The 26,853-nt window shown below is 44.7% G+C and overlaps 1 long non-coding RNA gene across 1 annotated transcript in view; it reads left to right on the top strand.

The window, feature by feature from the left end:
- The window catches only part of LOC115096183, a 93,323-nt gene that overhangs the window by 560 nt on the left and 65,910 nt on the right, over window positions 1–26,853 (top strand). The gene's annotated exons all lie outside the window — the stretch shown is intronic.

The following is a 26,853-nucleotide window of genomic DNA, read 5'->3' as shown; positions in this document are numbered from 1 at the left end:
GTCCCCCATTCACTCCGACCCTCCCCGTCATCCCACCTCCAGGTACCTGAAACTTCCCTGCTGGGAGCCAGGCTCCCGCTTCTCCGCTCCCGGCGCTACTCTCCTAGAGGCAGGGCTGGAAGCCACAAGCTTGAACGTAAACTTCACGCTTCCAGCGCTGCCTCTATGAGAGCGGTGCTGGAGAGGCGCCAGGAGTGGGGAAATGGGTCCCTCGCTCCTGGCAGGGAAATGTCAGGTATCCGGGGGATGGAGAGGCCAGCGTCACATATCTCCACTGTGTGTGGTGGGGGAGGGAAGGGAGCAGCCCATTCTTCCTTGCTTGGAAAACCTGGGGGCCCAGGCCTTAAAAACTGGGGAATTAAAAAAATATTTAGATAAGTTTGGGGTGTTTAGAAAGTATGGTCCAACAGGGCCATATATGACAGTTTTGTTTTTGGTTTTTGTTTTTTTTTTTTGGGGGGGGGGGGGAGAAAGGAATCAGGCTGCTGGCCCTTTTATTTCTTTTTTTTTTTTTTTTAGTTTTGACAGCACTACTTAGCTGGATATATTTTAAAGATATCTGGTTAAGCAGCACTTTATCAGGCCACACAAACTCAGATAACTTTAGGACTGCTCTGAAACAGGCCTAAAGTTATCCAACTAACTTAGCCAGATATATCTATTTGGTTAAGTTAGCCAGATAACTCAACCCCTCCCCATAACACCCTTGCAATGCCCCTTTTTATCTGGCTAAATTATAGCCGGATAACTACTTATCCGGCTATAATTTACATGGATATATGACTGAATATGCCAAATTTGCCATTTAGACAATAACTTTTGAGTTATCCATCTAAATGGCTTTTGAATATGGGACTCAAAGTGTCTATAATTAATTTATGTATGAGCTATGTTGTATATGGCATAAGACATTTGAGTGTTGAACTGAAGTGAAGCTGTGTATATATATATATATGTTTGTGTGAGAAAGAGAGAGAGAGAGAGCTACCTAGTGAATAAACGTGAAAGTATGTGGGGCTGAGGTTAGTAGAATAGTTGTGGAGGGTACTGCCAGTGTTGTGGTCAGGATCAAGCCATTTTTGGAAGACGAGAGTCATCAATCTTGTGTGTAAAATGTGATAACATCTCTTTGAAAGCAGCTTATGCATGGGAAAAGAGAGTCAGTTTTTAAATAACTAAAGGTTGTTTCAGATTTCCTCCTGATGGTAAAACGGTAGGTAAGTTTTCCCTTTTTTCCCATTAAATGGAAAAAATACAAAAGTGTCAAAACTGCTCCCATTGATTACAATAAGAACTACATCATCACAGATAAGCTCCATCCTGAAGGTATTCCAGGCCCAAGCAGGATTAATATGTTCAGGTTGGAGAGTTTGTATGTGTGGAAGGGAATAAGTCTTTGTGGGGAAGTCCATTGGTAAACCAAAATTAAGTTCTGCTCCCAGATCACCTCCAGCTACGTATTTTTTCCAGATAAATTTTGGGCACACATTGGAGGTAATTTTAAAAGGAGTTATATAAATAAATAAAACAAACTATTAGAGCAATTTAAAAAAAAACCATTTATATTTGTAAAATGCACTTACATTCGAATATCCCTTGGGCAATTCAATGGCATACATTGTAGCAATTTTCAAAAGTCCACTTACATGAGAGAAGCGCATTACACATATAAAACCTAACTTTAAGTATGTAAATGCTTTTTAAAATCAGGCCCAATTAGTCTAACTTTCAAACCTATCCAGCATTTATGTGTGTAATTGGACACGCGGAGATTAACAATACTATTTTATAAACTGTATGGTGAGAGCAGCACAGTTTATAAAATGCCACGTATTTCTGCTCCAAAAGTATACACATAGATGGCAACTTTTAAACAGGCGAGTTCATCAGCCAGCGCCCAGGGAAGTGGCCATTTTATAACTTATGTACATATATGTTGACATGTTCTAAAATAGCCTGACCGCACAATTTTAAGTGGACACCTGCCTATGTGCGCAAATGCCTCTTCTACCGCATTAGTGGGGGGATTTTAAAAGACACAGGCACCGATACCTTTACCAGTTCATTCCCAGTTCAGTCAGGTATGGAACAGGACTTCCAAACCCCCTTAGTTTAATAGCCTCCCTTCTCCCCTTTTATCCTGACCCTTAAAACCCCACCCATCTGCCTATTTATCTTTATTTTATAACTTGCAAGTCATTCATAGCAGAAGTAAAGTTACAGAGCAGGGGACTCCGGCGAAATCCTGTGCTCCTAATTATTTGTGTGCTGATTTCAAGTTAAAGTCCAGGAAGCCCATGCTCCGCCCAGACCATGCCTGTGTCACCCCTTATTTTGAACCTTTCATTTGTGCACCTAGCGAGAAGAGTGTGCATATCCAGGCGGCTTTTAAAATCTGCTTGGTGAGCGCCGGCTTGACTTGTGTGGGTATCTCCTGGTTTAGGAGTGCACCTGGCTTTTAAAATTCACCTTGTATGTTTCAGTACATGCAAGTATTTCCAATGCAAGAAAAGACATATATTCTCTCCCTATTTTATAAACATACACATGTATATTTTAAGGGTATAAAAAATATATTATGTATAGATTATAACCCTGATTCATATGTGGAGGCAGGTATTTTATAATGTATGCGCATATAACATTTTGAAAAAAATTACGAACACACTTGAAATCAGCAGCTCACCAATACCTCTGCCAGTTCATCCAGTCTTACTCCAGTTCACCTAGACCCTCTAGCACTTCACCCTGAGTCCCCATCCATTCACCAAGATCTCCACCCCTAAACTGCAGACTTCAAACATGTTCAGTTTCACTTGGACAAGTCAATAAGCAGATGTAAAAATGTACAAATAAGTTTGATAATGTATATACGTATAGCTATTACCGCACATATTTCTGTATCCTTCCCCTAGCCTGTCTCTTTTTACCCCTGGTTAAATGTACATGAAAAATGGAAAATACACGCAAACAGGAAAACCTTCAAAGGAAAATGTAAATGTAACATTCTATCATAGCAATTTTCAAAAGCCCATTTACCCACATTAAGTGCACTGAAAGTGGATAAAACCTATCGGTAATTTGACAGCATATATCTTAGAACTTATATTTTCCTTTGAAAATTACCTTGATACTCTCAATGTTCCAGCAAGCATTCCGGATAGTTGGCCTATCTATTAATTGAATTGAACTGTGGGGTGAGTGAGAAATAAATTATTATTAGTTTTAAAATAAAGGTATCCCAGCCTTGTTGCTATGAATGAGCTTTCAAGATGACAGAGATCATTTTCAGATGAAAAAGGGATTCATGTAGTCTCAACAGCTCATGTACATCATCATTTTTGGATAATTATTATTTTGACCCAATAAAGGTTGTCACAATTTGCTCAGAATCCAAAGTGACTAATAAAACACCTGGAGACAAGGCTTCTTTAATATTTCAGGCAGTGACAGATTTTGGCTTTTGCTGGCCCTAAGCACTGTCAGTAGCCTGCCTCCATGCAAACACTGGATCCAATAGCTCCCTCCAACTCCCCACATCCCAATTCAATTTTCCTTTCTCCCCCTTGGAGCTCCAGTCTGATCTAAGTCCTTATATTATTTTATATATTATTAATTTATTGATTTAGGCTTCTTAGCCCCCTTCATCATAAAAGATATCCAAAGCAGCTTCCCAACCCTTAACCCCATCTCCCCCCAGGGACATCTGATACCTTTCTTCCTGCTACTCCCCCTCCCCCTCCCCCCAAATCTCTGAGCTCCTTAAATATCAGCAACAGTCAGTAAGTATGAAGACTGTTGACCTGTACTCACATGTCTTGCCTCCTACATAGAAGCCTGCAGGGAGCAGAGGCAATGTGGTGCCTGTAGAAGCTCACTGCTCTTTGGGACGTGGTGCATGGGAAGGGATGAAAGGTCTAGGATGGGATCAAAGGTCAGTAAGGGGCAGATTTAAGCTTTGCTGATTCCAGAATTTTGCCGGCTTAGGCACAGGCCTAGTAAACCTATATATAAAACCAAGCCTGACTACAGGAGCCATTACTACTGCTAACTAGTAGTTCAATTATGACCCTAAATCTAGCCTTCTTATAGTAACAAGTAGTTTCACGTCAAGTTATATAATGGTTGGAACAGGTGATGTTAGGGTCTAGATAACCAAATAAATAGTACGCATGCATGATTGCTATTATTCATGTAGTTATGAAATATAACTGCTTAAAATAACTAAATTAAGAAAAAATGCTTTCTGCACCCAAACAAAATCATACTTGAATTGATAGTTACTGCTAGGGGCTTTACACTACTGAAAAGTAAAAAGCGACTGGGGTGCTCTCAGTTCTATCTAATTAAAACCAACCACTTATTTAAAATGAAACTCTATTGTTTATGATTTTAAAACAAGCCAAAACCTTTTTTGACAATCACAAAGTACACTGAAAAGTTATAGAAGGTTTTTAATTCAATTTGCTCAAAAGACAAAATCTGTAATCTAATATATCACAAACAAAAGGAATTGTTTTCAGTTTTTTTAACATTCCCTTGCATTTTTACAAACATTATTCACATAGGAACTTTTGGTGTTCCAGATGTCCATTAAAGTACAACTATGTTTCAAGTCTTTAATTCACTGCATTTCCATCTGTTATCTAAAACTGCACATGAAAACAGTTGAAATGTTTTCTGGTAAGCAGTTCATGACACTCGAGAGTACACTTGTGTTTTGAATTCCCCCCCCCCCCCCCCCCAATTGTGAATTTGATGTTGATAAAAGACGTAAGGATCATAGCAATGGAAATCAAGACTACCATTTACCTTCAGAGCAAACACAGCAGTGCAAACTTCTGTCCTCCTGCCCTACCAATGAAATCTCAGCACACTTACAGGATCAGAATCTGGCAACAAGTGTACTGCCACTTGAGGTTTGAAAGCATGCTTTGATTTAGCTATGATCTAACGGGCCTCATCTTTTGCTAATTGGCCAAACTATTTGTAATTTAATAAGAACCAAATGGTTAAAAGGCATTTAAGTTCTAACCATGAGCTCGGCTCCATAAAAGTTCTGATATGTGCCCTGCATTTTTGTATTCACTTAGCAGACTTGGTAAGAAATTAGTGAGGACAGAAAAATGTCCCCAACACTTTCACTATTCTCTTCTTAGAGGACCAAGGTCTCATGGGCGCCTAGTCTTTCCATTTGATCGACTCATTGATTTCTAAGATTTTTAGAGATATCCTTGAAAACAGTGAAACACATTTCTTCCCTATCTAAAGATTATAGAACTGAATAGGAGATGTATCTATGAGTCAATGCTTAATTAGAGTTTTTAAATCTTTGCAGTTCTGGGCCCTATTTTCATAAAGTTATTTCCTATTTTGTGTCCATGAAAACTTTTTTGAAATTAAGCCCTTTCATTTATGTTTAGAAAATCACTAGATTATTCATACATTCTATGTACATTCCACCAAGCTGTGTATCTTATCGACCATGAAAAATAATAGATCTGATAATCAAGAGCTATCTTTCATAAAGGTTGCATGTGTTTTCCACTAATGAGAATGATAGATAGTCTTATTCATTATGGGGCGGATTTTCAAAGGGGTACGCGCGTAGGAAATGGCACTTATGCGTGTAAATAACAGAAGCGCGCATACACCAAATTTTGCATAGGGGTATTTATGCGCAGAAATGGCCCTGTGCGCATAAACATACGCAAATAAGAAAGGGGCGTGTCGGGGGCGTGTCGGGGCGTATACCTGGCTTACGCGCATAAGACGTATTTTATAAGCGACGCGCACAAATCCACCGGCGCGTGCTGCCCTAGTCACGCGCGTATATTTACTACTGCCTGCTTGTGTGCGCTACGACTGCAGAAGTGTCCGCGTCTGCCGTCCCTCACCACTCAGGGACCCTACATTCTGGAGAAAGATAGAAGGTGGAAGGAAGAGGTGTGGGGGCTAACTGGTAAGAACTGGGAAACTGCAAACGATTGCCCTAGGCAAGGTTAAGCGTTTGAATGGTAGCTGACTGCAGCAGGAGCCCCATAACTCAACAGCTATTCTCAGGTGATTCCTGTTTGTACACATGCTTATAATAGTGATATGGGTCCTGCGCTCTATACGGCTCAGAAGAGAAAGAGAGAGGAGGAGGAGAAGAATGCTGAGACAGAGGAGGTACCCTTTACATAGAGTTTACAGGACCCGAACACAATTTCTGGATCTATCTGAGGAAGAAGTCATGCAACGTTTCAGATTTAATAAGGAGACCATACAGTACCTCTGCCGATTGTTAGAGGCCGACTTGCAACCTGTCACACAAAGGGGCCATGCCTTGCCTGTACATATCAAGGTGACAACTGCTCTGGCTTTTTTGGCTACTGGCACCTTCCAAATCCCGCTTGGTGTAACGTCCGGTATCACTCAGTCTGCCACATCAAGGTGTCTGCACCAGTTCCTGGCTGCCTTGCTCAGAAAAACAGAACACTTTATCTCCTTCCCCCTCAGAAGAGAGGAACAGCAAGAGATGATGAGAGAGTTTTACCAAATTGCACGCTTCCCCTCAGTCTTGGGAGCTATTGATTGCACTCACGTGGCCCTAAGGGCACCAGGAGGAGATGAGGCCACCTACCGCAACCGCAAGGGTTTCCACTCCATGAACATGCAAATGGTGTGCAATGCCAAGGGCATCATCACCAATGTGGTGCCCCGCTTTCCAGGATCCTGTCACGATGCCTATATTCTATCACAATCCAGAATTCATGACCACTTCCAGCAAGGAAACATCACTGGAGGATGGCTCCTAGGTAAGCATACTAATGTCTAAAATAATACTTCCCAGCTATGTCTGGTAAGCTTCTATTTAGGGTGGCACAGCATGCCTCCTGTTTGCTTGCCCTCTGACCTGTGCCACCATGAAGCACAGAAGGAGTGTAACCATTATTTGCTGTCTTCTCCTACAGGTGACAGAGGCTATCCCCTTAAAACCTGGCTCATGATCCCCGTAGCCTCCCCCGCAACTGCTGGTGAGACTCGCTACAATAGGGCACACCGTAAGACCAGGGTTATCATAGAGAGAACCTTTGGCATCCTGAAATCCCGCTTCCGCTGTCTCGAAAGATCTGGAGGATGCCTTCTGTACAGCCCCTCTAAAGTGTGTGAGATCTTCCTAGCCTGCTGTATGCTACACAACCTTGCACTGAACAGACACATCCCTTGGCAGGAGGAGGCCCCAGAAGAGAATGAGGAGGCACTATATCTGACTCAGGAGGAATTGGCAGTAATCCATCGCTTGAGTCAAAGGCAGGCTATACAACAAAGGAACACTCTCATAGAAAGCCATTTCACAAGGTGATGGTGTATTTATTCACAAGTGTGTATTGAAAGTGCACAGAACTAAAAATGTTAAGGCAAATAAAAAGGTAACTACATATACAGTTCACTTCCTTGGCCTTCCTCTCCTTCGGCCCTCAGGAAGCTTCGGCTGCCCCAACCTGGAGCTCCTCTGCAATGGGCTCCTCCCACTGCTGACGCTCCCCTCCGACGGCACAGGAGGTTGGGTCAGTTCATGGCTGCAGGAAGGTCCAGCCAGTGGCTGCTGCAGCTCTGGTGGTGGTGCTGGAAGCACAGCAGGTGGCGGGGGTGGGGGTGCCATCCATGGATAGCCTACACCAGGCTGAGGCGCAGGTGGCAGGGGTGGAGGTGCCATCCATGGATAGGCTACACCAGGCTGAGGTGCAGGTTGTTGGCCCACGGCGGGCATTTCTGCCCGGGCTGGTGCCCCATAAGGAGGAGGGTACTGCATCCAGGGCCCCATGGAAGCCCATGGTGCCGCTGGTGTCTGAGGTTGGACAAGAGGCAACCGCTGCAGCAGCTCCCTCCACACCTCTGTTTGTTCCTGTGTTGCCCGGCAAAGCTCCCGCATCACCTGCTGAAGCCCCTGTCCGTCCTCCCTGATGGCCTCACGGAGGACTTGTGATTCCTCCCTGATGGTCTCACGGAGGGCTTGTGATTCCTCCCTGATGGTCTCACGGTGGGCTTGTGATTCCTGATGCACCACCTCAGACAGGCTAGAGATAGCGTCCAGGATCCCAGCGCTCTGCTGTAATAGCAGTCTCTCCGCCTGACTGGCAACCAGTTCAGGTTCAGCATGGTCAGACCCACTGCTGTCCTGGAGCAGATCAGCCAGTGTGTCCTCTGGCTCCTCTCCCTGCTGCTGCTCCTCTTCCTCCGCAGGCTGTTCACGGCCTCCCCCTTCCTCCTCTTCCGAGGAGTCACGGATCACCCTCAGACGATGGTACTGCCTTTGGGGTTGTCTCGGTGCAGGTCCAGGTTGCTCATCATCTGGCTCCCCTAAAAAGAAACATCCACAAATCACCACAATGCCAATAGTGTGCTATGTACATTCCACACTAAATGATCTCAGTAATAGCCATGTGGTATTGGCATATAGATGGTCAATGCATTATAAGTAGGCCCCAACCCAGCTGTAGAGCTCTGGAGGTATTCCATGTGGCCCAGGGGGGCCTGATGGGACATCAGTGAGTGCTCTTCCAATAACACCTTCAGAGAACACCTGGCATTTTCAGTATGCTGCATGGAATAGGGACATATTCCACCACATCTACTAACAGGGGCCCTGTCCTTGGAATACCCCAGAACAGGAGCCATACACAACAGAAATTGATTAGGGCATCAATCTTATATGCCTGCATGGACACATGACCTCTGCTACCTGCTAGAAACCTTCTGCGGTTTCAAGTGAGCAAGGATAGTGTGGGAAGGGGGGGGGGGATGGGCCAGAATAGGGGAAGGTGGCTACTGGGCAACGGCCAGGATACGGGATAGGTCAGAAGAAGGGGATGGGGGGGGGGGGGGGTGAGCATACAGGTGTTCAACAAGGGGGACAACCCCATACAGTGCTGGAAAGCATGGAGTGTGCTGCAGGTATGGCACGTTCAGCTGGTAGTCAGCCAACCCACATTGTCCCAAACAAATACCCTCCCCCATTGATTGTGTTCAATTATTAGGTGTTCCTTTGCAGGAACACCTAATAACTGAGCCGTATTCCAAATATCATTCACAGCATTGGTGCTTAGACACCTTAAAGAGCACTCCACATTTATATGACCAACGCTGTAGCACATGGGAGCTGTGTGCTATCTTGTGTAGACCTGCCCTTCCTGCAATCCAAGGATAATGTCAGTCCACAATACAATGGCCCATGTGTGTCTTATATGGTGTTACACACACCACTGTACTCTACATACAGCTAGAGATGGCATCTATGCTAGCTGCCATACAGTACCTGAAACAGGTATTAGGGGAATATCTGGAGAACAGCAGGGGAATGTAGAAGTGCTACATGCAATCAGTACAGGGGTCAGAAATGGTTGAACTCTGCTCACCTTCCTGCACTACACCAGGCATGGTGTCAAGCTGCCCATCTCCTCCTACAGCTGCCTCAGATATGGTGCTGAGTGTCAGCTGCTCAGAGGGAGTGAAGCTGATGTGGCTGCCTTCTCCCTCCGCAATCCGTTTGGCCTGCTTCCGCTTCACAAGCCGTCTCAGGTCCCTCCACTTGAGCATCAGTTCCCCAATGCTCCGGTTGTGGTGGAATACTGAGTTCACACCATGCCTGATCCGCTTCCAGATTTGCTCTTTACGGTATGCACCCACTCTTCGTGACTGTGGGCCATAGAGAAGATCGTGGTGCCTCATAACATGCTGGACAAGCATATTAGAGATGTGAATCGTGTCCTCGATCGTCTTAACGATCGATTTCGGCTGGGAGGGGGAGGGAATCGTATTGTTGCCGTTTGGGTTTTAAAAATATCGTGAAAAATCGTTAAAATCGTGAGCCAACCCCCTAAAACCCACCCCGACCCTTTAAATTAAATCCCCCACCCTCCCGAACCCCCCCCCCAAATGCTTTAAATTACCTGGTGGTCCAGAACGGCGGCGGTCCGGAACGGCCCCCTCAATTGAATCCTTTTGTCTTCAGCCGGCGCCATTTTGCAAAATGGCCGCCGCAAAATGGCGGCGGCCATAGACAAAAACGATTCGACGCAGGAGGTCATTCCGGACCCCCGCTGGACTTTTGGCAAGTCTTGTGGGGGTCAGGAGGCCCCCCCAAGCTGGCCAAAAGTTTCTGGGAGTCCAGCGGGGTTCAGGAAGCGATTTCTTGCCGCAAATCGTTTTCCGTACGGAAAATGGCGCCGGCAGGAGATCGACTGCAGGAGGTCGTTCAGCGGGGGTTCCGGACCGCTGCTGAATGACCTCCTGCAGTCGATCTCCTGCCGGCGCCATTTTCCGTACGGAAAACGATTCGCGGCAAGAAATCGCTTCCTGAACCCCGCTGGACTCCCAGAAACTTTTGGCCAGCTTGGGGGGGCCTCCTGACCCCCACAAGACTTGCCAAAAGTCCAGCGGGGGTCCGGAACGACCTCCTGCGTCGAATCGTTTTTGTCTATGGCCGCCGCCATTTTGCGGCGGCCATTTTGCAAAATGGCGCCGGCTGAAGACAAAAGGATTCAATTGAGGGGGCCGTTCTGGACCGCTGCCGTTCTGGACCACCGCTGGATCCCCAGGTAATTTAAAGCATTTGGGGGGGTTCGGGAGGGTGGGGGATTTAATTTAAAGGGTCGGGGGTGGGTTTTAGGGGGTTTTAGTGTGCCGGTTTTCCTGCCCTCCCCCTTCCCCCGATTTACGATTTTTTAACGATAAATCGGGGGAATTGGTATTGTATCGTGGCCCTAACGATTTTTGACGATTTAAAATATATCGGACGATAATTTAAATCGTCAAAAAACGATTCACATCCCTAAAGCATATCCACTTCCTCTGGTAAGAAGTTGGGCTTACGCAGCTGAACAGGACGTGCCTGAGACATGGTGAAGCTGGCAACTGAGTAGAGGAGGGATCCTTTTGTAAGCAGGCTAATTTGCGCGTTTCACCACTACACCCGCGTAACTTATGAGCACAGGTGGCTCCAATCTGCGCGCATAACACTTATGCGCGCAGATAATTAAGATTTATGCGGAACATGTGCGCGCTGGCTACTTTGCGCGCACCGCCAATAATTTTAAAAGAGATGTGCACAAGGGTCTATGATATCTACGCGCATCTCCCATATTTTAAGGACCTGTGCGCACAACTCCTATCGAATGTAATCCCCTATTTACTTACACTCAGATGTGCCTCTCTATTGCAATTATGGCTGATAGGGTACATGTGTGTGCAGTTTCACTTCCCGCATCGGTAATTAAGACTAACCAGCTACCAGTGTAATACCCTGGTGAGGGGCTGATTGCCCTGCTGGCTGTGGTAAGGGTGTTAATTAGCAGTTGTCCTGGGTTGAGCTACCCTTCTCTGTGACCCTGCTATCAAGATCCAGCTCTATTCAGAACTATACATACTGGTGTGTTGACTGCTGCCGATATAGGAAGCACAGAGGAATGTGTAGGTCAGAGCCCTACATACTCAACAGGTAGGAATCCTACATAATCAAAAGTGGCATTATGTATGTGTGGCCTGCTAAACTTGTGTCTGTTGTATGTGTTTGCTCTCAAATGGGATCCCTGCAAGACTCTGTATTTCAACCATGTCGTCTCTGCTTCTGACCTATGAGACTTTCACCATCCAGGTTTTCTTGGTGTAACCTTGTCTCTTCCCAGTGTAGGGGCTCTGCAGAATATCTGGGGTCATGGATGGTATGTATGTGGGAAGATATGGAAAAGTCTAGTTACCCTATATGGATAGTGCAGCTGTATAGTAGATGTGAGTGGTTTCATGCTGACCACTGCTGTGAAGAAATAGGTAAACAGCATGGTGTTTGCACATCAGTTCTATTCCTATATATGTAGCGTGTATGTGTAGCTGATGTTAGTGTTTGGCTTCCTCCTGGATGTTCAGTGTGCCTTGCGTTCCACGTATCTTGTTGTTTCATCACCGTTGGACAGTTTCTTGCATTGTTCATGTACCCCTTCACCTTCTTCACCCCCTCACCTTCTTCACCCCTTTCCTCCCAACATCCTTCACCCCCTCACCTTCTTCACCCCTTTCCTCCCAACACCTTTCAATGACCACACAGGTATGAACCAATAAGAAGGGTTTATTTATAAGTCTTTCAATTATATACAAATATACAAAAACAAAAAGGGATGGGATGGGATGGGAAGACCTAGGGAGAAAAACTATTTACAGAAAACAAAACCCCCGGGAAGTTAGGGAGGCAGGGACCAGAGAGGATAATCAGGACCTTAGGAGCTGCTCCCCCAGGACTCTCACAGCTGCGCCAAGCAGCTGGAGAGCCCGGAGGACCTGCCCATAGTTCCTGTTTATCCTCTCTGCGTAGGCAGAGAGGGCCCCCAGTGTCCCATGCACCCCCCTCACGTATGCCCGGAATTCGCCTCGGGTCAGAGGCTCATCATCGGGAGACCGTCCTCCCGATGATGAGCTTCTGTGTTGGTAACGTGAGAGGGGCCGTCGAGGCACAAGAGGGCCCTCCCTGCCTACCTGGGCCAGCAAAGGCTGGCCCCTGGGTGCCCCCGCGTTCCTATCTCCCCGGGCAAAACGGGGAGGAGACCCTACAGGGGGGGGGGCTAGGGGGTGGCCTGGACTGCGCCTCATGGCGGGGAGGTGGCCTCTGCCTCCGGGGTCTCCTCCTGGCTTGGGGGGGGGGGGAATCCACCTCCCCCCCTGGAGCGGCTGCTGCTGCTGCTCTCTGTGCTGGAGCTGGTCCAGGCCTCACGTCTTCAGGACCTGTAAAGTAAACTAACAGATATGACTAGCCTATACATGAATATGCAAACTCATGAGCAAACATTTCTTTATGGCAGTATCTTCAATGGGTGATGCATGGCTGGGTGATTGTGAAAAGGGCATGAGATGGACCTATCTCCCTGCCACATGACAACTGAGTGGGGGCTGGGTTGTATAGGGGCCCGATAAGGGTGAAAGGGTCCTTCCATGGCACCCACCTACTGCTGTGGCAGGGATCGCATTCTCACTGGGAGCCTGCAGACACAACAGGTATTACCAATTGTTTCTGGCATTACTGTAGGGCTGGGGAGGGGGCCAGGGAGTAATGGAAAGGGGGTGGGGGGGAAAGTCCTTTCTAGGCCGCTCATATTCCCTAGCTGCCTGGGAGGGAACAGGGACGGCTGTGTGCCTGCGCACACAGTAGGTGCACTATGTTCTACCTCCTTGCTTGTCCCCTACCCCACCATTTTATGACATGCACATGCATGTTATGAACCGGTGTGTCCCATATCTAACAAGTGTAGCCCCCACTTGTAATGATACCCTTATGGAGGGATTACTTACCACCAGCCCCAGAGTGCTCGCCCCGCAGCCGCTCGAGCCACCTCCCCTTCTTCAGGCGCAGCCAGCGGGCCTTCTTCTTCAAATCCTCGATCTAGGACAACAGATGGAGAGACAAACATGAGTGTACTATGATGATGCTGGATTCTGCAATGTGGCAAAGACTGTTCAACATACATTTGGCAACCGTGAAGAGCTATGACAATCATGTAGCTAATTACCTATTAACATTTCACATTTTAGCCTCATTCCATATTCCTAAACTATAACCCTCTGTTTTCTCCCTCCACCCAGCCCTAAACCCATATTGACAGTTCCACAGTACAGTGGTACCGGCTGTACACTTACCCCACGTGGGTGGGAGGTCCTCTCATTGTATGCTGCCTGCAACCGCCTCCAGGCCCTCCTTAGCATACGGAAGTTTGTGGTTCTTCCCCTTTGGGGGAAGAGCCGGTGTTCTTTTACCACCACCAGGGACGCCAGAAGTTGGACGTCCCTGGTGGTAAAGTTTGGCTGCCTCTGCCCCCTGGCCGCCATTTTGTGCTACAACACTGCACATGCGGACCCGTCCTCGCGTGCACGCACGCCGCACGCACGCAGAAATGCACTCGCGCGCATACCTGCACATGTGCGTACAAATTGGCGGATCCACGCGGAAAGTAATGGGGCGCGCACAAGTGCATTTGTGCGCGCGACCCCGCGCGTACAATATCCGGCCGGGCTATTCCCGTATTTTGCATAGTGCGCGCATGTCTGTGCGGCGCTATACAAAATACATGCCACTTCCTATGCGCGCTGCTGCGCGCGCCCTTAGCCAACGGCGCACGCTCCTTTGAAAATCCGCCCCTATATTGTAATCTACAATTTCTCCACTCTGTTCTCCATAAATCCATCAGTTTTCAATATGAAAGTTTGCACATACTTTTACTTTGGAAATTATCCCAAAAAATCAACCTACACACTTTTACACCTGCTAATTTGTGCTAGTCTGTAAGATCTGTGGACCCTTGCAGCTGTGGTGAGATTGGCTCAACCTACAGGAAAGGCCCCATAGTTTTCCACTGACAGCTGGTGGAGTTATGCAGGGAAGAGACAGACTAGGAGCTTCACCTGTACCAACCTCTTTCCCTTTGGGTTGAGTATTGGGTTCCGGGGGTCGACAGGTCTTAAGTAAGAGTCTCTGTGGCTATAGTGTTGGCATCAACCCAAGGCCAGGCTAGGGTCAAAGGCAGGCAGCAGGCAAGAATGAATAATATCCAGGAAAAGGTCAGAGGTAGGCAACAAGTAAGAATGGTTAAGGTCCAGGCAAGGTTCGAATCCGGGAATCAGTTCAAGGAGAGGCAATGAGACAAGACAAGCAGAGCTGAGGAGGTGAGGCAAGACAGGGCTAGAGAGACAAGGCAAGGCTGAGCTGAAGAGACAAGGCAAGGCTGAGAATTCAGGAACCAGGAATGAAGCAGCAACACACTATGCAGCCAGTGTAGGAGATCCATTGTTATATAGTAAGGACTGAATGATGTCATCAAAGGGCACCACGGAGGCTTTCTCACCACAGGCACTTTAAAGGACGAAGTTGTTCACATACACACACCTATAGATGTTCGGGGCAGGAGCAGGCTGGTGGTATGAGAAACCATGCTTAGTGGTGCTGGGAAATCAGCAGCATCCCCACCACAGGATGGCATTCTGAGCCATGCTGGGTGGCATCAGGTTGAGTACCATGGATCATGGGTGCCTTCCTATGAGCTGTGCTCCTATTAGCTTCATTGTTACAACACCCCCTAGATAGACACCATCTCTCGTCCTTTCACTGACATATTTATTTAGCCACATGTGGGCATTTCACTGCATTATGGTTACTCTACATTGTTTGGGGGAGATAGAAGTAACTGCACTAGGTTTTCATCCTGAATATCTGTAGAAATTGGATTATGCTCTGTAGAAGAGGTTCAGAATAGTCCTGGATGCACAGAATTGTAGCTACAATGGGAATAAAAGCAGTTGGTTCCCAAGACTGCTCTCGCTGAAGTTCTTCTACATTGGTATCATTTGCCAATTGAGAAACTTTGTAACCAATCAACATGATGTTTCCAGTCTTGTCTATTTGTGGTTTGCACCCTATAGGAAACAAGTCCTGTAGCTTTGGTAACTATAAAGTTATTTTTTTATAAGAGCGATTTACTGTTAGCCATCAGAGTACTACTAAAATGATAAAATATTTGTATTAACTGTATTAACAAAAGACTTACAAATCTAGGGCCTCATTTACTAAGCATTTTCCCCATAGACACAGAATAGGCAAAAAGCTCTAGTAAATCAGAACCTTAGCTACCACTTAGCCTACAACAACTGTAAAGTGTGATCAGGTGAAACCTTTCTTGCCAGAGTGGTAGGTGTTAAATATAGGTGTAAGTTTAAGGTATGTTATGGAGATCTCAGATACTGCCTCAGGGTGCATGCACTTTTGCCCTCTCCCCTCTCAGGTTTACAATTGATCTAATCAACAGTATGTTTCCTTTATCTTAGACTTCTAAAAATTATGCTTTCAAGGAGCTTTAAGTAAGAGTCCAATATTCATCAGCATCACTTAAGCAGATAAATATGGAGCTATCTGGTTAACTGGTGGAGCTTAAATGTTCACTTGTATTCAATAGCCTCCACTTAGCTAGTTAACTATTTATCCAGCTAAATAGTTATCCAGCTAAGTGGTGGTGGATAGGATGCATCCATAAAACTCCACTCACCAAACCGAAACTTCCGCTCAACTAACAAAGGTCTATTAAAAATCCCACCTGCTCGCTCCAAACAACTTACCTGAACTCGGAAGAGAGCCATATCCCTAGGAAGTCCCAAACTCTGGAACACCCTCCCAACTGAACTTAGAACCCAGCAAAACATAAAAACCTTCAAAAAAGAACTAAAAACTTGGATGTTTACCAAAGCCTACCAAAACACCCAATGACTCTTTGTTATTATTTCCCTCCCTACCGGCCTATATAAACATGTGGAACCAATGCAAGCACGTAATATAACCTGTACAGTTTGACATCAGAACTATGTTTATACTGCCTACTAGAGATGTGCTTCGTTTTTTCCTGCCGGGTTGTTTTTTGACTCGGATACTTTGTGGTAAATTTTGGGTTTCCTCGTCTCATTTTTCGAAAAAACGAAACGAGGAAACCCGAAACCGGGCCAAAAAACGAAACGGCAAAGGAAGCTTAAAAAAACCCACCCCAAGCATTTAAAATCCTTTTTTTACATATCTATCATACACTATCACCCCCCCCCATCCCGATCCCTCCCCAAGACTTACAAAGTAGATCCCTGGTGGTCCAGTGGGGTCCCGGGTTCCATTTGCCCTCCTCCGTGCCCATGTTTCTGCAGCCGTGCTCTTTAAAATGGTGCCGCGCAGCCTCTGAACTACCATGTCACAGGGGCTACCGGCGCCATTGGTCAGCCCCTGTCACATGGCCATCGGCGCCATCTTGTGCTCCTGTCATGTGACTGGAGCTGACCAATGGCGCCGAAAGCCTCTGTGACATAGTATGGGCAAAGGCTATCGGCGCCATTTTGATTACTGGCAGCCGACAACGAAATGGCTCCCGGACCCCCGCTGGACCCCCAGAGATTATTGGCAAGCCATGGGGGGGTCAGGAGCCCCCCTTCTGACCCCCCCAAGGCTTGCCAATAATCTCTGGGGGTCCAGCGGGGGTCCAGGAGCCATTTCATTGTTGGCTGCCAGTAATCAAAATGGCGCCGATAGCCTTTGCCCATACTATGTCACAGAGGCTTTCGGCGCCATTGGTCAGCTCCAGTCACATGACAGGAGCACAAGATGGCGCCGATGGCCATGTGACAGGGGCTGACCAATGGCGCCGGTAGCCCCTGTGACATGGTAGTTCAGAGGCTGCGCGTCACCATTTTAAAGAGCACGGCTGCAGAAACATGGGCATGGAGGAGGGCAAATGGATCCCGGGACCCCGCTGGATCACCAGGGATCTACTTTGTAAGTCTTGGGGAGGGATCGGGATGGGGGGGGGGTGAATTATAGTTAAGGTAAATGTTTGGGGTGGTTTGGGGTGGGTTTTAATTAAAAAAAAAAAAAAAGTGTGCCCCGCCCCCAGGCAAACCCGAAAAACGAAATTTCCCCGAAAGTCGGGGAAAATTCTTTTCGGGTTTCGGGCCTCCGAAAAAAAAAACGAAGTAGGAAATTTCGGGCAATTTCCTACTTCGGGCGAACAACGAAGCACATCTCTACTGCCTACAATAACTATGTTAACAATCGCATGAATATTTTGAACACTCTGTTAAACATTGAAACTTTGTAAACTGTTGTGAAGGCGAAACCGAACGACGGTATATAAAACTAGATAGATAGATAAATAAATAAATGATAATGTTTTGGGGCATAACTTCCTATCTGGCAAACTCAGCCAGATAAATAGAGAGATTCACAATTATCCAGTTAAGAGGGTCATATACCAAGTTGTGGTATTTGTTTCCGGAGTGGAAAAACACCATGGAGGCTTCCAAAGCTGTGGTACTGCGAACCGCAGCTTGATATCACATGATAGGAACATAACTAGTATGATGTCTATCCGGAGTCAATTTGACAAAAAAGAGTACCTCATCCAGATCCTAGGGGGACATTGTGGGCCCCACTAGACTACAAGGTATACCTGGGAGAATGGGCTAGGATGGGGCAGGGGCAGGGAGAGGTGCAGGACTGGTGCTAGCTTTTTTGCTGCCCTGTGTGAACAATACTGTGCACCCCCCCCCCCCCCCCCCCCCCATGATTCATTCACTCTCTGTCCCATGCCCATCAGATTAAGCCCATCTCCCTCCAGCAATCTATATTTTTAAAAACTGACAACCCCGTGGAATCCAGGGTCCAGGGGAGGGTATTACATACCCTAGGGAAACCTTACAGCTTTGCCCACACACCACTACCCCACACTCCCACTCAAAATTTAATTATGCACGTAACAAATTTTACATGAAAAAGAACATTCAGTAGTACAGTCTGAGGCAAAATATCATTTACAACATGTATATTATATTTATATATGCTGCTATGGTGCCAACTAGAAAATTCTGCAAAAAAGAAACTAGGAAGTAGGAACTCCTATAGCATTTATAATGGCATCTCAGAAAGCCATGAATAAATGTATTTACCATTACAATATAGTAAACCTCCCATACTAAAACAATCCTATCTGTCAGTACTCAAACAGTAACAATCTTATCTATGAAAAGTCAACATTGCAATTACACCAGGCCCTGGAACACCAATATGCCTCCTATTAGCCAGGCTGCTATATATCCCTACAAAGAAATTACATGCTGGCAAAATAGCTCACCTCGGTCACATATGCAGAATATACACAGACCCTGACCAAATACAGAATAAAGAGACCAGAAAGTATAAATAGAAACGTGCTGAGAAGAACTGAACAGGAACAGACAACAAGCCAGCCTCTACATGCAGACCAACAATGGAAAAACTGAAACATTACCATGCTTCATAAAACATTAAATAATAAAATCAAGAAATATAAAACATAGTAATAGAGAAATCATATTCATAAAAAGAATACATATTTCAAACCAGTTAATGAACAGAATATCCAAAATTTCCCAAATACCAATAAAATATTTCAAAAAATCCAATAATTAAAAAATGTTCTAATTCCCAAAAAAACAATAAAATATTCAAAACAGCAAAAACATCAAATTCCACCCAGTAATTAAAATTAATAAGAATTTTTAAAAATCTCCTTCTCTTTTGATTTCCAGTCACCCTGAGATTGTTGTCGATTCGGGAGAGGTAGGGTTTGCACAAACTTTTATCTTCTCTCTCTCACTCACACACACACACACACACAATAACACATTGATTTTCTCACACACTCCGTCTTTTATATACATGTCTACATTCTCACACATACTCCCTCTCTCTCACATATACAGGCTCTCTCTCCCTCACAGACACATAGGGCCGGATTTTAAAAAGGTTACGCGGGTAAATCACCTTACACACACCGGGCCTATTTTCAAAAGGCCCAGTGACACGTGTAAAGCTCCGGGGGGGTTAGAGTAGGGCTAGAGAGGGGGAAGGGGTAGGAAGGTCAGGCTAGGGGGAAGGGAACGGGTGAAGGCGACTTGGCGCAAGCAAGGTGCACAATTGTGCACCCCCTTGCGTGCGCCAACCCAGGATTTTATAACATGGCCCCAGGAGCTCTTCTTCTCTTCGGGCTGTTGTAGGATGAGCTTCCTCTGCTCATTCCTTGACTTGGCAACGTCTCTTGTAGCGCTGTTTAAGTCTGCTTGCTCCGGTGAGTTCCTTGTGCTTTGGATCCTTGTTCCTGTTTCGTCTTGGTGTTCCTGGTTCCTGACTTCGGAAAAGTTTTAATTAAAGGAAACATCGCTGCACGAGGTGATTCGGTGTTGAATCCCTCTGAAATACGTAAGAATTGAAGCGCATTCGAGTGTTATATATAATCATGTCATTGTATGTCCCAACTTTCTGATATTTTTAAAAGGAATTTTAATGTTTTGCAAATAAAATATGATATGAGCTACATCAGCTTTATCTTCATTGCAAGCTGTATATTCATGTCAATGGGGGTTTTTTTGCCATATCTTCTTGTGACCATCACCTCTTTCATGAATAAGTGAGTTAAACATGCCCAAAAGCCCGACACTGGTCTGTGTTTCAAATGATCTCATCAAGTGGTCACTGACTTTATTTTTATAAAAATAAGAAAGAAAATAGAATACTATCTCACAACAAAACAATGTGTATTACTTGTTCTGCAATTAACAAATTTTAATACATGTGAATGTAAATATTTTTGATAGAGACTTGGATCTATGATTGAAGAAGTTTCTTGGGGACTAAAAATGCTGGTGCATAAGCTTGATGGATGCTGAAATGCCTGCAGCAAGCAGTGGGGGATTGGCTGTTGTGTCAAGGAGCTCCAAGGGAGACTCCTCCCACCAGTCCTCATTACAGTCGATAACTTCTAATATGGCCCCTGCACAAAAACGTTTGCCCACCCCTGGCATATACAATCATTCTGAGAGAGGGGTTGGCTACCTTGAAACAGAATCTGAGTTGAACATTGGTAAGATTATGAAATCTGATATAGTCACAAAGAATATGTGTAAAAGAAAGTGTGACTAAACATATAGGGGTAGATTTTAAGACCTGCACTCGGGCGTACATGTGCATGCGCTACCCGGGGTTCATACATGTACGCCCAATTTTATAACATGCGTGCGCATGTTATAAAATCGGGGGTCGGCACATGCAAGAGGGTGCACAATTGTGCACCTTGCGTGCGCCAAGCTCACACCGCACTGCCTTCCCCCGTTCCCTTCCCCCACCCCACCTTCCCTTCCCCTACCTCCCCCTATCTCCCCCGCCCTTTCCCCCCTACCTTTTTCTCATTTTTTCTTTTGTTGTAAAACTTACTTCAGCCCTGGGGCTGGAGTAAGTTGCGTGCGCAGGCCAGCTGCCGGCACGCGATCCCTGGCATAGCGGCAAATGACTTTTGAAAATAGGCCCGGCGCGTGTAACCTTTTGAAAATCTGCCCCATATTGCGGTTCCAGCCATCATTTTGGGAGACTTCAACTTACATGTTGATGACCCCTCTCCATCTACAAACTGTGAAACTTTCCTAAATGCAATGACCGCCATGGGATTCAAGCAGATAATCAACAACCCTACTCACAGAGCAGGACACACTTTGGACCTCATTTTTGTAAACTCAGGCATCTCATACTCAGCACCCCCCATATGCAAATTAGTCCCCTGGTCAGACCATGCTTTAATTTCTACCACTTTTTCGCTGGCACAATCTAACATCAAACAAGATCTTCAACCTCAATTTACTTACAGAAACCTATGTTCATCCGATGAGCTTCACGAACACCTTGTCCTAGAACTCCCCCACATAGACATCTCCACTCCCAACACGGCTCTCCACTCATGGTCCAACATCACAGAATCGGCAGCTAATAAACTCTGCCCACTGGCAACAAAAAAACCTAAACATAATGCCGCCAGAAGACAACCCTGGTTTAATGACCATCTACAAAAACTCAAGCTTTCACTGAGACAAAAAGAAAATAAATGGCGTAAAGCACCATCACCGACCTCCCTCTCAGCTTACAAACTCGCTCTTCACATTTACAAGAGCGCCACACTTAAAACAAAAAGGGACTACTACGCTCACAAGATACATCACCTCATCTTCGATTCAAAAGCCCTCTTTACTTACGTCTCGAACTTAACTCAACCCAATTCTCCGGACATCCCACTCAACCAAGCGCACGAAAAAGCTGAGGAGCTGGCCATTTTCTTCAGTAACAAAATTTCCAACCTGCAATCTCAACTAAAAACGAATACCCTAGCTCCACCCAGCACATTCCGCCATCACTGCAATGACATTGCTATACAAGCCTTCGAACCCATTGCAATATCAGAGACCAAGTTAGTATTGAAGAGAATGAAACCATCATCCCACCCATTTGACCAGATCCCTCCCAAACTACTGCTGCTAATACCAGATACCATCTCCAAAACCCTAACTGACATTATCAATTGTTCCTTAGCCCAAGGAATTTATCCTGACGACCTGAAAGTTGCTTCTATCAAACCCCTATTAAAAAAACCGAACCTTAATCCTAAAGATCCATCCAACTTCCGCCCAATATCCAACCTTCCTTTTATAGCCAAGGTTACAGAAAAATTAGTCAACACCAGATTATCAGAATACCTCGAAGACAACAACATATTATTCCCCACTCAATACGGCTTCCGAAAATCTTTAAGTACAGAATCACTTCTCATATCTCTGACAGATTACCTCATCATGGGCCTCGATAAAGGTCACGCCTACTTGCTGATACTCCTCGACCTATCGGCGGCCTTTGATACCGTGAATCACTCCCTTCTCCTAAATCAATTAGCGAACATCGGAATTACAGGCTCTGCTCTTGCCTGGTTCAAATCATTCTTGGGAAACAGAGGATATAAAGTCAAAATACATAACAAAGAATCACAGTTTTACCCTTCCTCGCTAGGTGTTCCACAGGGCTCCTCTCTCTCCCCCACGCTCTTTAACATTTACCTCCTACCCCTATGTCAACTATTAACCAATCTGAACCTCAAATACTTTCTATACGCAGATGACATCCAGATTGTCATCCCTATCAAAGAATCCCTTACAAAAACTATCAAAATCTGGGAAAACTGTCTTCAAAATATTGACAACCTCCTCTCCAGCCTAAATCTAATCTTAAATTCCGCTAAAACCGAAGTCCTCATAATTTCCCCCGAAAACAGTAACCTCACCTCAAATCCACCAACCGGCTTTCAAACTTCACATGTAAGAGACCTAGGAGCCATTATCGACAATCGGCTAAATCTAAAATCTTTTATTAATCAAACCACGAAGGACTGCTTTTATAAATTACACGTCTTAAAAAGAATCAAACCACTTTTCCATTTCCACGATTACAGAACAGTTTTGCAATCAATAATCTTCTCTAAGTTAGATTATTGCAATTCTATTCTATTAGGTCTCCCGTCTTCTCATACTAAACCTCTTCAGATGGTTCAGAACACGGCGGCCAGAATTTTGACAAACACAAGAAGAAGAGACCACATATCTCCGATTCTCAAAGACTTACATTGGCTGCCAGTGCACTACAGAATTTTATATAAATCCATTACTACCATCTACAAAGCATTCCATCAACTCTCTCCGCTTAACCTCCAAATCCCATTTAAAAAACATACCTCCATCAGACCTATCAGAGAGTCCTACAGAGACTCATTACAGGTGCCGCCTGCAAAAACCTTTAACCATACGACTCTCAGAGACAGGGCTTTCTCTACAGCAGGACCTACCTTGTGGAATTCTATCCCACCAGAACTGAGACAGGAACCTTGCCTCCCCACTTTCAGAAAAAGACTTAAAACCTGGCTATTCTTGAAAGCCTTTCCAGACACCAACTGAACCCACTCTCAACTCAAGCAACTAAGAACTCCCGTCAGGGTAATCAACAACCTTTGACAACTCAATAATGTTCTCTCTTTTTTAATTTGGCAGGTTTTATTCACCTTGGTCATTCTTTTGTTATCTCAGTGTTAATCTCTCTTTTGCCTTCTCTTCATTCCAAGTTGCATTTTATCCCTGTTTTATTGTAACTGCTACCTTATTCTTCTATCACATGTTAATGTTTTTAAGTTATTAAGTATTTATTCTGTTGTCACACCTTGTTATTTGTAAACTGGCATGATGCGACTCCCATCGCGAATGCCGGTATATAAGAAATTTAAATAAATAAATAAATAAATAAATAAAAATATTTTTAGTGTAAGCTAATGTGGTTGTCGTGTTAGTCCTTTTGAATATTCCAAAATAAAAGTCTTCCTGATAATAGTTACCCTGAGCATATGGGATGACAGATTGAGAAACAGCAAGATGGTTTTTCAATGTGATAATCTCATGGACCTGGAGGTTATTAGTAAGCAATTTGGAAAATGCAATAGGATGGCTGAATTTCTAGGAATGTGTGGCCTCTGCTGTCTGCAGCTTCGCATTACTGTGTGGATGAAGCATGTGCTAGGGTCTCAGAACAGTATTGCTGACTGTCTCTCTCATTCTAAATGGTCCCCTTTTGGGCAGCAGAACCAGTGTAAGAAAACAATAGGTATATATAAGCTAAACAATGTAGACCAATGTATGGGTGTGCTAAAAGTATAAACAGAAGTACAACAAAACATATTTGTAAATTATTTTGTTAGCTATTCTGCTATGATCTAATTGATTGATTGTTTTACATTTAATATGCTCCATGTACCCTTCTGCCCCTGAGTTCTAGTTGGAAAAAAAAAGACTTTTAATTGATCTGCCTTTCCAAGTGAACACATTTAAATGCATAAATAACAGGTATATATCAGCTAAAATGTTGCTCTTTTGCCCATTACACTGTACTATAATTTATGGAACCCCATAATGAGTGTAGTGTCTTTTGCCAGCTTCTATTTGCAAAATGTTTACAGTTGGAATATATTGCCTTGGTTTAGTGAGCTATATAAATGCTGACATAGTAATAATATTCATCTTTGTTTACAGTTTGGTCCAAGCTAAGGAGTACAAATGAAACATTTTCCCAAACTTATTGCAGACTATTTTCTTATTACCATTTCTCAATGTAAGAATAGACTATATATGTAATATAAAAGTATACAATATACATGAAAATGAAATTACTTCTACTATATACCTCAACTGAAAATAATTTCCATTAATAGATTTTAAAAATATTTGTTCTGCATTTTTTTGCCCAGCTCTGATTTTACTTTATTTTCACTATTGAAAAAGAGGAAGTGGCATTCAAAAAAGGTTAATATGAACAATTTTGGAATCACTGATGCCACACTTCAGAATACCTGTCTGCAAGGAATAGAGATGAGATTGCCCTTAGTTTACAACTGGTTTGTGTTTGAGTGTCACTGACTGATTGACTGGCTGTCTGCAAAAGATCAATGGTTTCCTTAAAGAGAATTGCCCTTGGGGAAAGAAGAATGCAAAGATCCAAATTATTGTTCACAAGTCCCTGGTCAATCTAGGTTGTATGTGTTTACCCTTTTTATCTAATGGAAAAAAACACAGCACTGGAGTTAATGATGAATTCCACAGGCAAGGTGCCTACTGCATTTCTTAGCCTTTTCTGAAAATAAACAAAAGAAAGGAAGGAAGGAAGAAAAGATGGAAAGAGAAATGAAGAAGTAAAAAAAAAAAAATATTCAATATTCAAAGTAAGCTGGCAAGTGGAAAAATAACCGGGGATCGTTACATACATAACTTTTCCCAGAAATTCAGCAGGATGTATACATATAAGTCTGCCATTTAATATATTTGGATAAACTTATGCATGTAACTATCCATAAGAACATTAGAACATAAGAAATTGCTATGCTGGGTCAGACCAAGGGTCCATCAAGCCCAGCATCCTGTTTCCAACAAAGGCCAAACAGGCCACAAGAACCTGGCAATTACCCAAACACTAAGAAGATCCCATGCTACTGATGCAATTAATAGCAGTGGCTATTCCCTAAGTAATCTTGATTAATAGCAGTTAATGGACTTCTCCTCCAAGAACTTATCCAGACTTGTTTTGAACCCAGCTACAGTAACTGCACTAACCACATCCTCTAGCAACAAATTCAAGAGCTTTATTGTGCATTGAGTGAAAAAGAATTTTCTCCGATTAGTCTTAAATGTGCTACTTGCTAGCTTCATGAAATGCCCCCTAGTCATTCTATTATTCGAAAGTGTAAATAACCGATTCACATCTACTCATTCAAGACCTCTGATGATCTTAAAGACCTCTACCATATCCCCCCTCATCCATCTCTTCTCCAAGCTGAACATCCCTAACCTCTTCAGCCTTTCCTCATAGGGGAGCTGTTCCATCCTCTTTATCATTTTGGTTGCCTTTCTCTGTACCTTCTCCATCACAACTATATCTTTTTTGAGATGCGGCGACCAGAATTGTACACAGAATTCAAGATGCGGTCTCACCATGGAGCGATATAGAGGCATTATGACATTTTCTGTTTTATTAACCATTCCCTTCCAAATAATTCCTAACATTCTGTTTGCTTTTTTGACTGCTACGGAACGCTGAGCTGACGATTTTAAAGTATTATCCACTATGATGTCTAGATCTTTTTCCTGGGTTATTTTTCCCTATATGCAACACCTTGCACTTGTTCATATTAAGGGGAAGATTTTCTAAAAGTGTGCCCACGCGTACTTTTGTTCGCGCACCAAGCGCAAACAAAAGTACGCTGGATTTTATAAGATATGCGTGTAGCCGCACATATCTTATAAAATCCGGGATCGGCGCGCGCAAGGGGGTGCACATTTTATTTATTTATTTATTTTTAATTTTTATATACCGAAATTCCTGTATAAGATACAAATCAATCCGGTTTACATAGAACGTACATTTGTGCAACTTGCGAGCACCGAGCCCTGCGCGTGCTGCCTGTTCCCTCCGAGGCCGCTCTGAAATCAGAGCAGCCTCGGAGGGAACTTTCCTTCCACCCCCCTCGCACCTTCCCCTCCCTTCCCCTCCCTTCCCCTACCTAACCCACCCTCCAGCCCTTTCTAAACCCCCCCCTTACCGTTGTTGTAAAAGTTACGCCTGCCTCTGGCAGGCGTAACTCGCACACACCAGCAGGCTGCTGGCGTGCCATCTCCCGACCCGGGGGCTGTTCTGAAGGCCCCAGCTGTGCCCCCAGAACGCCCCTGGGCCAGAACCACGCCCCCCTAGCGAAGCCCTGGGACGTACGCATGTCCCAGGGCTTGCATGCGCCGCCGAGCCTATGCAAAATAGGCTCGGCCCGCGCAGGGCGTTTTAAAAGGGTTACGCTCGTACCTTATGCACGTAACCCTTTTAAAATCTACCCCTAAATTAGTACATAGTATAGTTATGGCAGCTATTTTTCT

Source organism: Rhinatrema bivittatum, chromosome 7, assembly GCF_901001135.1.
Source record: "Rhinatrema bivittatum chromosome 7, aRhiBiv1.1, whole genome shotgun sequence".
Taxonomy (NCBI): Eukaryota; Metazoa; Chordata; class Amphibia; order Gymnophiona; family Rhinatrematidae; genus Rhinatrema; species Rhinatrema bivittatum.
The sequence above is the reverse complement of the archived record's forward strand: the minus strand, read 5'-3'. Positions and strand labels throughout refer to the sequence as shown.